Here is a 15,559-nt window from a genome sequence, read left to right as displayed (position 1 = left end):
ACAGTGTTTGAGCTCTGTACTAAATGATTTGAAAGCTAGTAGATGGAATGAGCTGATGAGGAAGACTACGAACGAGTCATCTTCAACTTGGCCAAACTGCTGATAGTCATACAAGTTAATGAAAAGTTAAGCCTGTTGTCATTAATTTGGTTTAAAAGAAATAGAATAGCAAAACAAATTAGTAAATCTTGTTTTCTTAATAAACACTATTATTTCTGCACAGCTTTGTTACTGGCATGAATACAATACCTTCAACAATAACTTGTCACAGTGAAACGGATTCACATTCTATATCTATTCACCTCTATAATTGATGCATAGCTGTTTGATACTATTGCTTAAATGAGTACAACTTATGTGACTTCACAAACTACAAACACTACTAACATAATAGGTATTAAAAAACCTTGAGCGACATGAGCGTTAAGACTTAGTAGAGTTGCGCTCACGAATAATGATACTATTATTCACTCCGGCCATGGTACTGGAATCTGTACATTAACACCCCTGCAAAGGAAACTGAAAGGGTAGAATAATAATAAAGGAACTTCATAACTATATTCCTACTGTAATCATTCAGCACTGTATGTTTTCTTTTAACCTAACTTTCATATTTGGTCTACTCTAACCTCTTCTGTGTTCACTTTATGCTATACTTATTGCTAACAGTAAAATTACCATAGGAGCTCTAATTAATTTTTTTTACTTGCAATACTAGTGATAGAACCGAAGGCCGATATGTGTATCTGCAGCAGTCGTAACCTCCTGAACAGACTGCAATAAAAAGGGTTTCCAGAATATCCTGACGATTTCCATCTACTAGGCTGTGGTGAGTTCAAGCGATACATGCTCCAGAGGACAGAAGACAAACAGGTTAGAAAGACTTGTACTGCACTTAGGGAGAAAGGGCATGTTGCTACTCAGCCCAGTACAAGTGTAGAAGTAACACCTCAGTAAGTCAACCTTTAAAGACTCGATAAATATGAGAACGACTGGTATGAAGAAACCTTCAGAAGTGCCTTCTCAGACCTCCCATCATAAGCACAAGCATAATAAAAACACTGAGTTTTCATGGTCTCACACAAAATTAGACTCACTTAGGACTTTGCTTTGAGATGAGTCAAACTACTCATTGTTAAAGAGAAGTGATCCTTTCTTCTCTGAAGATTTGTGAATCATTCAGTTGGGTGTGGTGAATAAAATACTTAAGGATCTAATACATAAAAATGCAATAGGCAAAGCACATAGATTTTTTGCTCCCTTTCTCAAAGGATGGAATATTTTGTATTTGCACTGATTTAATGTTTTGACTTCATGTACAATTACATACAGATTTTTTTAGTTGACATACAATAGGACTAAAAATATTAATACTAATAAATCATGTTGGTATGTGCGGTTGTCACATAGGATTCACAGGAGATTTACATTCACAGTTGTAAATGTAAAGGATTAATGCTATTTAGCTTCTTCATGAACCTACAACATGAATGAAGAGCTTTTCTCAAAATATTTCACTGAGGGAAATACAAGGATGATAGGCATAATACTATGCTTCAACTCACGGATTTCTAAGCATTGCTCACAATACAGATCTGATTTTCAACATCAGGGTTCTTTCAGTGTCCTTGAACAGCATTTGTTTTTCTGTATACAGAAGAAAAAAACTCCTGAGTATCAAACTTGTTCACATAAAACAAGTGTATGAATTGTTACCTTCCTGACCCAGGGATCAAAACCACATCACTTCCATCTCCTGCACTGGTAGGCAGGTTATTTACCGACTGTGCCACCTGGAATCAATATACATTTCAAGAACCACTGCCATCAGCTTCTACTGTTCATGACCAAAGTAGGAGAAAGAACATTGGAAGAAGTATTCGTAAGTGTACTCATAAGAAGTACTCAAAAGTCAAGGAGCTGTTATACTGGGTACTCTAGTTATCACTGGGACAAGTCAGTTCCTCCAATGATGAGGGGTATAACTGAAAAATTATTACAAATGCATGGGATGTGATATCTACATGATAAATGTGTTCCTTTTATGCTATTGCTTCAGGTGTGCCTACTTCAGCATGAAGGACTGCACTTCAAGGAATGCCTGCTATTCCAGCTCAAGCAACAGATACTAAAGTGCAGATCATTGTCCTTTCTTGAAAATAATCAGCAGTTTGTCAACATATGTAACATGCCAGAGCAACCCTTTGGATGGAACTCTAAAAACAGGTTAGGCCCTCTTTTTTGCCAAGCCCTGCGATAAAATACAAATCCAAAAAAGAAAAATAGCATCGGTTTTCTCAGGACTTCCTCATCTTTTCTTTCTGGATGGCAGGAAGCAGACATTGAGGCCAGATGACTGCAGGATTTAATTGTGAACTAACATTGGGTGGGGTGGAAGCTCATCACTCTAGTAAGAATGTGGCTCAATTAAACTGACTTTCATTCACTTCATGTACATAGAGTTCTATAATCCTTCGTTAAGGAATTCAATAAGTTATACTTCCTTATACCTTCGCAATCTCTTGGTTTACACGAATGTCAATTTCTAGTCCAGCACTTATACAATGAGTGGTACAGGTAGTAACAGTGCATAAATGATGATGAGCAATGACAGGAAGTTTATTTATTCTCTGTTTCAATTCTTGATTTTTTATATAATTTTTTATAATATACTTACAGATGTGAATATTTTAGTGGCACGTATAAAGACACGTTGAGTAGTGCTATGGTAACTCAGTGTTGGCACAATAATTATCATGGCTATTATGTCTTTTTCATATATGCCTTTTGAGACTCTGTTCCATTATACATTATCATAAGATATTCAATACAGTTTCCTAAACTGTACAGTAGGTCCTTGTGGTTTCTTTCATATACAGTACTATGTATTTGTTAATAACTCAATCAAAAACTGGCACACAAATATTCATAGTGACATTATTCACAATAGCTCAAAGGTGGAACCCATTCAAGTGTCCATAGGTGGGTGACTGAATATGCAACACAGGGTACATTCAAAAGCTTGAACAGTATTCTACCATACAAAAGAAATTAAATGGTGCTGCCACTGTGCAAGACATTACAGAAATTACTCCAAAACTAACACACGGAATAAATTCATAGTTCGATTCTAATTCATGCTATGTACCCAAAAGGTATGGGAAAAGGGGCTGAAAAAATGCATGCTTCTGCAGTCATAGTCACAACAGCATGATTCACACTGGCCAACAAACAGAAGCAATCTAAGTGTCCATGGCAGCCAACTCCATAAACTGTGGTAGACACGCAATGGAATATGATTCGGCCCTTCAAAGTTGGTAATTCTGACAACACTACAATGTGGACGAACTTTACGGTCATTATAGTAAGTGAAATAAACCAGACCAAAAAAGGACAAACATTCTGTGATTCCACTAGTATGAGATATCCAAACAAGTCAAATCCAAAGCCAGAAAAAGCTGAAAGTGATTCCCAGGGATCGAAGAGAGTTCATGTTTCATGGACCCCAGTTTCCCTTGGGGAAACTGACTTCCCATGATATCGCAAAAACCAATTATACAGATAACTGGAAGCCATATCCAATCAAATGAATGTAGACATAATTTTACAGTTTACACCAACCTCATTCAAACTTATCAATAGACAAAAGGCAAAACTGTATCTATGATACCTCAGCTTTGATTAAAACTGTGTCTACAGTACCTCAGTTTTGTTTATCAAATTTAACAAAAAAAAACTAAAGTCTATCCAAAAAGGATATAAAATATATATAACATGAACTTTAAAAAACTAGAAACTTAAACTGTGAAAAACCTTATTCACAAAACTTAAACACTAGCCACAGAAAAAATATATTTACAAAATACATATCTGATAAAGAAAGGATTGTACTCCAACTATACCAAAAAAATCTAAAACAAACAATCTCATTAAAAATGTATAAATCTAAACACCGGGCCTATGAAAATATAAAGATAGTAGATAAGCATATCAAAAATACTCAAATTCACATATCATTAGGAAATTACAAACTAAAACAACACTGAAGTAACACTGCACACCTATTAGATCCAGTAAACTCAAAAAGGGGGAGGCAGGGCTTCTCTGGTGGCTCAGTGGTAAAGAATCTGCCTGATGATGCAAGACACTCTAGTTCGATCTCTTACCCAGGAAGATCCCACATGCCACAGAAAAACATAGCTGGATTTTTCCACAGTTAAACAAGGCTCACCTGTGACCTGAATACTACACGTCTAGCACTTAGTAAACAGCTTTGAAAAAGTGTCCAGACAAAAAGTATCACAATTATACACAACAGCTCTACTTGTAATAAAAACTTTCAAATATCAGGATGTCTTCAGTAGATGACTGTGTAAACAAATTGGGATACATCCAAAGTGAAGGGGAGCAAATGCTACCCCAAAATATACCACTTCAGCAGGAGAATTAGTTGGACCTAATTAACTTTTTTTTTTTAAGAGAACACATGATCATCTCTGAAACCCAAGTTCAAGACGGCTTTTCTGTGAGTCACATGTACCAGAGAAATCTCATTTCAAAGGAATCCTCTGTATATACCAGATAGAAGGATGACAGACAATCTTGTGAAACTTTTTTTTTATCAATAGGGAAAGCTAAGACATAAATCTCTACAACAACCATACCCTTCCTTTTCTTTGGTTTTATTTTTTAATGTTTATTTGTTTTTTTATTTGGCTGCTCCAGATGGACCTTCGTTGAGGCAAGCCAGATATTTAGCTACAGCATGCAAACTCTTCGTTGTGGCATGGGAGATCTAGTTCTCGGATCAGGGAATGAACCGGGCCTCCTTCTTTGGGAGTGTCCAGTCTTAGCCACTGGACCACCAGGAAGCCCCTGTTTTGTGTTTAGATGAAGATGGTATCTAAGGTGATATCTTGGGCCACTTCAGTCACTGACTCAGTTTCCTGAGTTTCTCCAAATCACACACGAGGTACACATTATTAAACTGGTTTGCAAAACAAGTAAAGGTTGTTTACTACAATATTGTATGCTTACAAATATCTAAATGGTAAATGGCATATTATTTATTTTTAATTACTATGTGGGAAAAAAGAATGCAGGATTCATACATGTTACAACATGAATAAACATGAAAACCATCTTTAGTAGGGGAAAAAAATCCATATAGAAAAGGCCACCCAGATCCCATATTCACCATGTCTGCTTTAAATCCATCAAGTTTGTTCAAATAACTGAAAATCTCAGTAACACTCTAAACAAAGAAAAAAGGATGAGGATGGAAAAAAAGATATATTCATACACTTGAACAACTGCTAAAAGTGGAAGTGGGGGCTGTGGATTATATTATAATGTAGAAACCATATGATTTCCTGATGTTGGAGGTTATGTGCTGGTTCTGCAGGAGAAGGTACCCCTTTTGGATAAAATACATAAACTATTTTAGATGATGTGGCAAATGTGAGTACTTTTTCCCATAGCTAGGAGTTTTCCATACATTTGAAATTACTGGAAAGTAAATTATGTTTCATAACAACCATGTCAATACCACAAAAGAAATTCAGAGTAGACAGGCATGAAACTTTCTTATACAGGCCAAGACTTACCCAGACGAAGTTCAAGGGAAGCTGTGATGCTCACTGCCCTTGAAGGAGTCCACATGGAATGAAGAACTACTGTGGGAAGTCTACTAGTAACCACCATGTCTTGGGTCCTCTGGATGACCTATTGCAGGAGAAACAGATTTAACAAATAAAATGTTTCACATAACTTCACAAAAAGTTGTTAGACTACATTCAGTAAAGCTGAATCATTTTGGATCGATTTACAATCATATAAAATACTATCATTTACAATCCCAATCAATATACAAAAATCACTTGCATTTCTATACACTAAAAACAATCAGAAACAAAAATTAAGAAAATCCCACTTATAATTGCATCCAAAAGAATAAAACATCTAGCAACAAACTTAATCAAGGTCATAAAAGACCAGTAGTCAGAAAACTAGAAAGCGCTGATAAAGAAACCAAAGAAAACACAAACAAACAGAAAACTATTCCACGCTCATGCAGGGGAACAATGAGGAATTAAAATGTCCATTCCAACCAAAGTCATCAACAAATACACTGACTGCAATCACAAAATAATATTCAATGGCATGTTTCACAGAAATATAAATATTCCTAATATTAGACTGCTAATATTGAACAGACCTTAAACGGCCAAAAAGACTCTGAGAAAGAAGAACACAGCTGGAGGCATCTTCCTCTCCCACTTCAAACTACATCACGGACCTGTAGTAACCACCACAGTGAGGAACTGGCAGGAACACAAACACATGGACTCCAGGAAAGAATAGAGAGCCCAGAAATGAACCCACATGTACGTGGTCAGTTCATGAAAATCAAACCAGGAACGAGCAAAGAGGAAAGGACAGTCTTCTGAAGAAACAGTGACAGGAAAACTGGCCACCTACACTAAAGAACATCACTGGTCATCCTCTAGATCATCTAACAGAAATCTAACTAAAAACCCACCGTTTTGCACATGGAGCTCTTTCCCCCCCGAGTCCTCTGAGATGGACCTCCAGTCAGCCCTCAGCTGGACACAGGAAACGTCTACTTCGTCCTCATTTTTCCCTCTTGCAGCGCCTCCCTGCTGGTGGGCACTGAGGCAACCCTGCTCCTCTCAGCCTGGATGCAGCCCCGTTATCCAGAAGCCCGAGCCCTGGCGGTCCTGAGGAGACACAGCTCCCGCCAGTTGGTCACCGAGCCCAGTCTGAAGGCAAAGCGTCCTGCGCCCGCGGGTCATAGTGGGTCTTGGCGCCCCCTGCAGGCCGCCAGAGAAGAGCAGGCAGCCCCGCGCTCACAGACCTCAGAGGGCTCACCCAGAAACAGCTCTGCTGTGAGCACTCAGACTGGAAGCCCAAACTGAAACGGAACAGAATAGCTCCATGACTCTCCTCAAAACATGGCTAGGGAACAATGAGAGCCTGGATGGAATGCAGCCATAAAAAGGAACCCACTTGACTCACTTCTAATGAAGGGGATGAACCTAGAGCGTATTAAACCGGAAAGTCAGTCAAAAAGACAAAAACATGGAATTGAGAAGGATGGGTCTGACTAGTCTGTTCACACAGCTGCAATGGAGATGCAGACATAGAGAACAGACTTACAGACAAGGGTGGGGAACAAGAGGGAGAGGGTGAGATGAATGGAGAGAGCAGCATGGATGCATGTACACCAACATTTGTAAATAGACAACCAGTGGGAATTTGCTGTATGACTCAGGGAACTCAAACTGGGGCTCAGTAATAACCTAGAGAGGTGGGAATGGGTGGGACGTGGGAGGAAGATTCAAGAGCAAAGGGACAAAGGTACACCTATGGTTAATTCATATTGATGTATGACAAATCAAACCAATATTGTAAAGCAATGATCAACCAACTAAATATAAATAACTGTTAAAAATAAAACATATGAAATGAACATAAACACAAACTGCAACAAGGCAATTCCATTTAAAAAACTATAAAAATTTTAGAAAACAACAAAAGACCTACATGACCTTTGGTCTGGTGATCAGTTCTAACACGACAAAAAAGCCAACTTACTGAATTATAAATATAAATTATTTAAAACATTGACTTTTATAATTTTATACATTTACTCTGTGGAGGACCTTACTCGAGAGAACCGAAAACAAACTGTTAAATGAACCACTGACCACCCACCCTTGCCAGGCAACCGAGAAAAGAAAACACTTGCTGGAGTCATCTTACAACAGGAGGTCCTGGTAAGGAACAAGGAACTAACAAGCTACCACCAACCAGAATTCTGGAGAGGTCAAAAGGAGATGGGAGACTCCAGTTCAGAGGTCCTACCAACCTCCCAGGATCCTCCTCACTGGAATCCATCTCAGCTGAATGATGCGTGTGCCCCCAGGAAGGATCCCAATTCAGAATGACTGGCAAGAGACAAACCAGAAACTAACCCAATGACTATAAAATCTGAGACTGTGAGCCACATGGCAGAGCAGTTCTCTCCGTTTCCCTCACCCTCCTGCCCTCTGCCCCGGCATCCCTTCCCAATAAAGCCTCTCACTTGGATGGCACTCCTCTCCTCAGACAACTCATTTCGAAGTGTCAGACAAGAACCCACTCTCAAGCCCTGGAAGGGATCCCCCTTCCTTCATCAAAAGCAATATCCAGGAGAAAATATCTTCAAAACACTATCTTGTAGAGAAGGAAATCGGAGAAGGCAATGGCAGCCCACTCCAGTACTATTGCCTGGAGAATCCCATGGACAGAGGAGCCTGAAAGGCTGCAACCCTGGGGTCGATAAGAGTCAGACATGACTTCACTGAGTGACTTCACTTTCACTTTTCACTTTCATGCATTGGAGAAGGACATGGCAATCCACTCCAGTGTTCTTGCCTGGAGAATCCCAGGGACAGAGGAGCCTGGTAGGCTGCCATCTATGGGGTTGCACAGACTTAGACATGACTGAAGCGACTTAGCAGCAGCAGAGAAGAAAATGGCACCATCTCCAGTATTCTGACCTCAGAAATCCCAGGAACAGAGGAGCTTGGTGGGCTACAGTCCAACAGCAGGGCATTTCTGAGGGGAGGAAACAGTCCCAGGAAAGTTGAGGCGCTCACCAAAAGCCCCACAGCTTTTGACAGCACAGCCAGAACTGTGGCTGAGGATTCCCAGCTGCCAGGCCTCTTGATCCTGGCCTCTTTCACTAGATACATGTGTGGAAAACTACAATCTAAAATACGCCCTGGTGGCTCCGTAGTAAAGAATCCACCTGCCAGTGCTGGAGATGCAGGTGGGATCCCTGCTATGGGAAGATCCCACATGCTACGGAGCCTGTGTGCCACAACTGCCGAGCCTGTGCTCTAGATCCTGGAAGCCACAATGCCGAGCTCACATACTGCAACCACTGAAGCCCGTGAGCCTGTGCCCCACAAGAGGAGCCACTGCAGTGAGAAGCCCGCACACCACTAGTTATGGCCCACGCTCACCACAACTAGAGAAAAGCCCACACACGAAGACGCAACTCAGCCAACAATAAATAAAATCATTTTCCTTAAAAATGCATATCTGACAAAGAATCTGTACTCGAATTGTCCAAGAACGCTAGAGCAAACAATCCCATTCATAATTGGTAATGATTGAAATAGACACCCGGCCACTGAGGGTATACTGATAGTAAACTATCATACAAAACATACTCAAGATACTGGTGGCATGCACGCAGAGCCCCCTTTGGAAGACAGTCTGACAGTTTTTTTTAGTAACCACATGGGACAAGCATTGAATTCTATACATGACATGTGGTGGAAGCCAGGTATCTTACCATTGGAATGGGAAGTTACAGATAAACAAAAGGAAAGGTTACAATATCCATGTCATGGTGGATCCGGTGAGAGACATCATCACAAGTTACCTTTAACTGAATATGTTCAAAGGTAAACTGGAATACATGTATATATATATCCATGTATTGTCAGCTGAGCATATTTAGTTCCTACATGTATGTTTTAAATATCATTCTCTAATAAAAGGGAACAGGAAACGTCCCTGATGGCCCGGTGGTAAATGTCACGCGAGTGTATGTTCCTCAGTTCTTTGTCTCGTCACAACAAAGATTTGGAGTGACAGACATTAAAGCCCTCGGCACATCACAGCTCTCAGGTCTTGGACAAACTGTGTTACAGCTCTTAGGCAAATCAGTGTTACAGCTCTATTTTATTTAGAAGATAGCAGGAGAATCCATCCTCGAAGTGTGAGGGCATGCCAACCCAAAGACTCGGAAGAGAAGAGAGTGGAGAAGCACACGGGGGAGGGAGAGAGAGAGAAAGAGTGCATGCATGCAGGAGAGAAAGAGAGCGAGAAAGCACTGTGGCTCCTCTTTTTATGTTTTTTCCTCCACCTGGGCCTGCCCTATGCAAATTGGGCTTAGCCAGGAGTGCTGTTTGTTCTACCTGAAGTCTTCACTCTGGTCCTCAGACCTTCCTTTGACCTTCCTTTGTTCTATTTTCGTGGGCTTTTCCCTTCCTTGTCTTTTAGCCACTGCCATTTTGGACTCCTTTTCCCTATTCTACCTACCTAACATTCCCCCCTCAAGAGATAGGAGGCCCAATTCTTTGGGAATAGGGGTGTAGAGGTCTTTCTGGCTACTTCCTGCTGAACCATGATGGCGAGGGATATTGGGCCTCCCCCTCTTGCTAGTCTCAAGCCTCAGAGTCCTTATAGCGGTGTCCATCTAAGGGTGTGTGATATTTCCCTGGTCGGCTGTAGTTTTATGTCTTTGTTGAACTGGCACTGCATGTTGTAGCTTGTTGACCTGGTGGCAGAGGCTTAGCCTCTGTGGTCTCAAAATTGAAGACTACTGCATCCCTGGCTCTTCTTTTTCCATCCAAGACAAAGCTGCCTCCAACAGTGTACCAGATTTCCTCAGGATTGGTCAGGGGATCTTCTGACAATCCCTCTCAGGGTTTTGTCCAGTGGTCCAAGGTTTCTAGACAAGAGTGAAAGGGGAGAGAGCCCTCGTGGGTAGGCAGGAGGGTGGCTGGGTTAAGAACCTCACAAGGAGATATAGTGAAGCCTGGATTTTCCATCAGCATGACTTGATATCTGAGCAGTCTTTGATCAGACATCCATAAATGATCTCTTCCATTTAGGAGTTGTTTTACTTGGTGGCTGGTAAAAATAGTTAGATTTCCCCCAAAGGAGAGTTTTAAAGCATCTTCTATCATGATTGCAATAGCTGCAAGATTTCGAAGGCAGGGGGGCCAGTCTCGGGCAGTTTGATGGAGCCTCTTGGATAAGTAAACTATAGGCTGAGGCTCAGATCCCAACCTTTGAATTAACACTTCCAAGGCTATTCCCTCTCTTTCATGGACATAAAGTTGGAATGCTTTTTCTGGGTCTGGCAACCTCAAGGCAGGTGCCTGAGTTAAGGCCTGTTTTAGTGTAGCCTCTGCCTTCTTTTGAGGAGTTCCCCACATCAGTGGGATTGAATCATCTCGCCCTTTAAGCTTTCATATAAGGGCTGGGCAATTAAACCATAGTTGGGTGTCCAGATTCTACAGTATCCAGTTAGCCCCAGGAAAGCTCACAATTGTTTTCGAGTCATGGGGGAGGGCAACTGCAGGATTCCTTGTACCCAATCAGAGGACAGCCTCCTGGACCCATATGTAATCTGAACTCCCAGGCAAGTGACCTTTGTCTCGACCATCTGTGCCTTAGCACGAGAGACTTTATATCCCCTTTCTGCCAAGAAGTTTAGAACCTGAATTGAATGGTGTTTGGTACAGCAGATTAGTAGGTCAACTACGTATTGTAATATTTTCCCATTAGGTCCCAGGTCCAGATCTAGGAAATCCCGACTAAGGGCCTGTCCAAACAGGTGGGGGCTATCTCTGAACCCTGGAGGTAATACTGTCCAAGTCATGTTGGTGTTTTTCTCCTGGGGCCTCCCGCTCAAAGGCAAAAATATATTGGGATTCTTTAGCCAGTGGTATGCAAAAAAATGCATCTTTGAGATCTAAGACTGTAAACCACTTGGCACTGGGTGGGATTTCTCCCAAGATTACATAGGGATTGGGTACTGTGGGATGGAGGGGGACTACAGCTTGATTTATGATCCGGAGATCTTGGACCATTAGCCAGGTTCCATCTTTTTTCTTTACTGAGAGGATTGGGGTGTTACATGGTGAAGTGGTGGGGACCAATAGCCCACAAGCAAGGAATTTATTAAAGGCTGTAGTCCCTCCAAGCCTCTTTTGAGAGGATATTGTTTCTGGTTAGGAAACCGAGTGGGATCTCGGAGGACAATGATGACCGGTTCAGCTTGGTGGGCTCGCCCAGGAATCCCCTGGTCCCACACCTGGGGGTTAATTTTGTCTTCCCATAGTTTTTGGTCCCTCTCTATTGAAGGTGTAATGGGTTCTTCAGTAGTAACAGGAGCTGTAGAGCTCTAGGGGCTGAAAAACTTCCCATCACAAGGGTGGTCCCCAGTTTAGTGAGTATATCTCTTCCCAATAAGGGAGTAGGACACTCAGGGACCACAAGAACCTGGTGGGAAAATATTTGTCCATCCCAGCAACAAAGAAGTGCTCAGGCGAATCTTTTAGTAGTTACTTTTACTGTAGCACCCAAAATGGTACAGATTTGGGAGGAGAAGGCTCTGGAGTAGGAGATCAAGACAGAGTAGGTAGCCCCTGTGTCAACCAAGAAATTCTCGGACCTACCTGCCACATCCAGTTGCACCCTTGGCTCCAGCCCCGTGATGGTTATCTGTGACAGGCAGGCTTCCTAGAGTGGGCGGCTTCAGTTCTCTTGAACCATCGTGAGGGTAGGCTTGGAGCTTGACCTTGAGGCTCTTGGGTCCTGAGGGCAGAGTGTCGCCCAATGTCCCAATTGATGGCATTTGTGGCAAGCCTTTCTAGGAGACTTGTCACGGTTTGGACACTCTTTGGCCCAATGCCCCGCCTGTCTACAGATCAGGCATTTGTCTCGTGCCTTGTCCTTCAAGGACTCAGGGTTTGCCATAGGGCTTCTCTGGAGGGTGGACAGCACCTGGGCATGCCTTGTCTCTTTCTTTCTCTCCTTCTTCTGGGCCTTGGCCTCCTTCTCCTGTCCTCCATTATAAAAGGTATTGGTGGCTCTCTGGACTATCTCATCTAAAGAGGTAGCAGGGTCCTGCTGTTGTAGCTGTTGTAACTTAATTCTGATATCTGATGCACATTGGGACAGGAATTTGTCCTTTAAAATCACCTGTCCCTCGTAAGAGTCTAAGTCCAGATTGGTAAACTTTTGGAGTGCCTCTTTTAGCCTTTCCAGAAAGGCAATGGGGTTCTCATTGGGCTCCTGAGTTATTGCTGAGACTGGGCACAGTCCCACAAGTAATAGGCTTTTTTGTTTTCATGAGTGGACTTCCTTAGGGGTAAGTCTTTCTGAAGCTTATCCTACCCAGAACTGTTGCAACCTGAGAGCCAGGCGTCCCCGGGTCAGGGTGCAGATCCCCAGGTAGGCTGAGGCGTGACAGCCTCCTAGAGATCGAATTCCCAGGCAGGTCGAGGCTTGAAGGCCTCCTGAGAATTGGGTCCCTGGGCAGGTCAAGGCATGACGACCTCCTGGGACCCCTGGGACTAGCGGATCCCCGAACAGTTTGAGGCGTGACAACCTTTCAAGGACCAGATCCCTAGGCAGGTCAAGGCGTGATGACCTCCTGGGACCCCTGGACTGGAGTTTGGGCATCCCCAAGGTCTCTAGTGTGACCAGTGCTGGGTAGAATTAAGGGGTTTGTAACTCATTGCTAGTTTGCCCACCATGGACAGGAATAGATACAATGTAAGCTCATCCTACCTAGTACTGTTGCAACCTGAGAGCCAGACATCCCCAGGTCAGGGTGCAGATCCCCAGGCAGGCTGAGGCGTGACAGCCTCCTAGAGATTGAATCCCTAGGCAGGTCGAGGCGTGACGGCCTCCCAAGAATTGGGTCCCTGGGCAGGTCGAGGCGTGACGACCTCCTGGGACCCCTGGGACTAGTGGATGCCTGAGCAGGTTGAGGCGTGACAACCTTTTGAGGACCAGATCCCTAGGCAGGTCAAGGCGTGATGACCTCCTGGGACCCCCGGACTGGAGTTGGGCATCCCCAAGATCTCCAGTGTGACCAGTACTGGGTAGGATTAGGGGGTCGGGTATTTATAGAGTATTTCCCTCCCAAGGCCAGCTATTTTCTGGTTGTCTCTCCAAAAGATTGTAGAGACAACCTTGTGGGTCTGGATGGGGCTCAGGAAAAGAGCATGAAACAGGAGGGAAGGGGGCAGAGCACAACCTTTGAAAGAATGACAAACACAAGGGTATACTGTAAACCAATTAAAATCAGTTGGGTCCAAGATGACAAGTCAAATTCAAGTAAACCTTAATCCCCAATCTATAAGCCAACAGACACACCCAGAGGCGGCAGGACAGCTCCAAGGCACAAGGTCAGAAGAGGGAGGAGTGGGTGGTTCCCCAAAGGCTGGGATGACCCTCCCACTCATTAGCATATGAATTTCACCCCCTCACAAAACCTAGCCAGGCCTAATTCCATGGCCCCAGCCCTTGCCCTCTGCAATGGTTCACACCCTGAAGAGTGGCTTCTCTCTGGCTCCTAACAAATCCACCTCTTATCACTTTGTCTCTCAATGAATTTTTGCAATGAGACATCAGAGCCTGAGTTTCATTAGTTTTGGCCGGGCTTGAGTCCCAGGAGACAGCTGAAGGACAGGAGGTAAAACCAGTGGGAAAACCGTGCCAAGGAATCCCCTTCATAGCCAGCCGGAAAATTTGCTAAATATCTGACTGGTGCTCACAGTTTCATTGGTCTGATCCTTGGCACAGAGAAGAGAAAGGACAGAAGAACCACCAGCGGCTGGTGTAACAGCTACTGGGGCTCAGCAGATAGCGCCTTTGGGACATGCTGAGGAGTAGCCTCTCCAGAGTCCCTAATTGTGCCCCCTGCCGCCCGCCTGTTCGCGGGAGGTTCAAGGAAACAAGAAACGAGAGATTGTAAACGTCCCTTCAGCTCTAGGAGCAAGGACCTCTTACCTTAACTGGAGGTCTTCTGGAATCTGAGACTGGGCCGCATGAGCTTTCTGCTGAGTTCGTTTTTCGCTGTCCGGGTTTCCAGCACGATGGGCCTTCCCCTGCGCTGGGTTTCTTTGCCTTCCGCTTCTAGCGCTGGAGCTTCGCTGAGCTGGGCTCCTGCTGTGCTTGGCCTCTTCCGCGCGGAGGTTGTTTCAGCCAGGTTAAACCCGACTCAGGGCACCATAGATGTCACACGAGTGTATGTTCCTCGGTTCTTTGTCTCGTCACAACAAAGACTTGAGGGGACGGACACTAAGCCCTCCGCACAGCTCTCGGGTCTTGGACAAACCGTGTTATAGCTCTTAGGCAAATCAGTGTTACAGGTCTATTTTATTTAGAAGATAGCAGGGGAATGCATCCTCGAAGCGTGAGGGCATGCCAACCCAAAGAGACTCGAAGAGAAGAGAGTGGGGGAGCACGTGGTGGGGGGTAGGGGAGAGTGAGAGAGAGAGAGAGAGAGAGAGAAAGAGCATACGCACGCAGGAGACAAAGAGCGAGAAAGCGCTTTGGCTCCTCCTTTTGTACGTTTTTTCCTCCACCTGGGCCTGCCCTATGCAAATTGGGCTTAGCCAGGAGTGCTGTTTGTTCTACCTGAGGTCTTCACTCTGGTCCTTGGACCTTCCTTTGACCTTCCTTTGTTCTATTTTCGCGGGCTTTTCCCTTCCTTGTCTTTTAGCCACCACCATTGTGGACTCCTTTTCCCTATTCTACCTACCTAACAGTAAAGAATCTGCCTACCAATGCAGGGAACACGGGTTCAATCCCTGGTCCTAGAAGATTCCACATGCCCAGGGGCAACTAAGCCCCTGAACAACTATTGAAGTTTTCGTGCTCCAGAGCCCAAGTTCTGCAACCAGAGAAAGCACTGCAATGAGAAGCCATGGCAGGCCAACTAGAGGGCAGCCTCCGC

The 15,559-nt window shown here is 43.7% G+C and overlaps 1 long non-coding RNA gene across 1 annotated transcript in view; it reads right to left on the bottom strand.

Moving 5' to 3' along the window:
- Window positions 1-15,113, bottom strand: part of LOC132346029 (uncharacterized) — a 16,711-nt gene extending 1,598 nt beyond the window's left edge. The window contains exons 1-3 of the long non-coding RNA XR_009495732.1: window positions 14,611-15,113; window positions 5,607-5,724; window positions 1-1,647 (exon numbers count right to left, since the gene is read on the bottom strand). The exon at window positions 1-1,647 is cut by the window's left edge and continues 1,598 nt beyond it. This is a non-coding gene — a long non-coding RNA (uncharacterized lncRNA). The remainder of the gene's footprint in view (window positions 1,648-5,606; window positions 5,725-14,610) is intronic.
- Between the last annotated feature and the right edge of the window lie 446 nt (window positions 15,114-15,559).

This window comes from Bos taurus, chromosome 8, assembly GCF_002263795.3.
Source record: "Bos taurus isolate L1 Dominette 01449 registration number 42190680 breed Hereford chromosome 8, ARS-UCD2.0, whole genome shotgun sequence".
In the NCBI taxonomy this organism is placed as follows: Eukaryota; Metazoa; Chordata; class Mammalia; order Artiodactyla; family Bovidae; genus Bos; species Bos taurus.
This window is presented reverse-complemented; position numbering and strand designations above follow the sequence as displayed.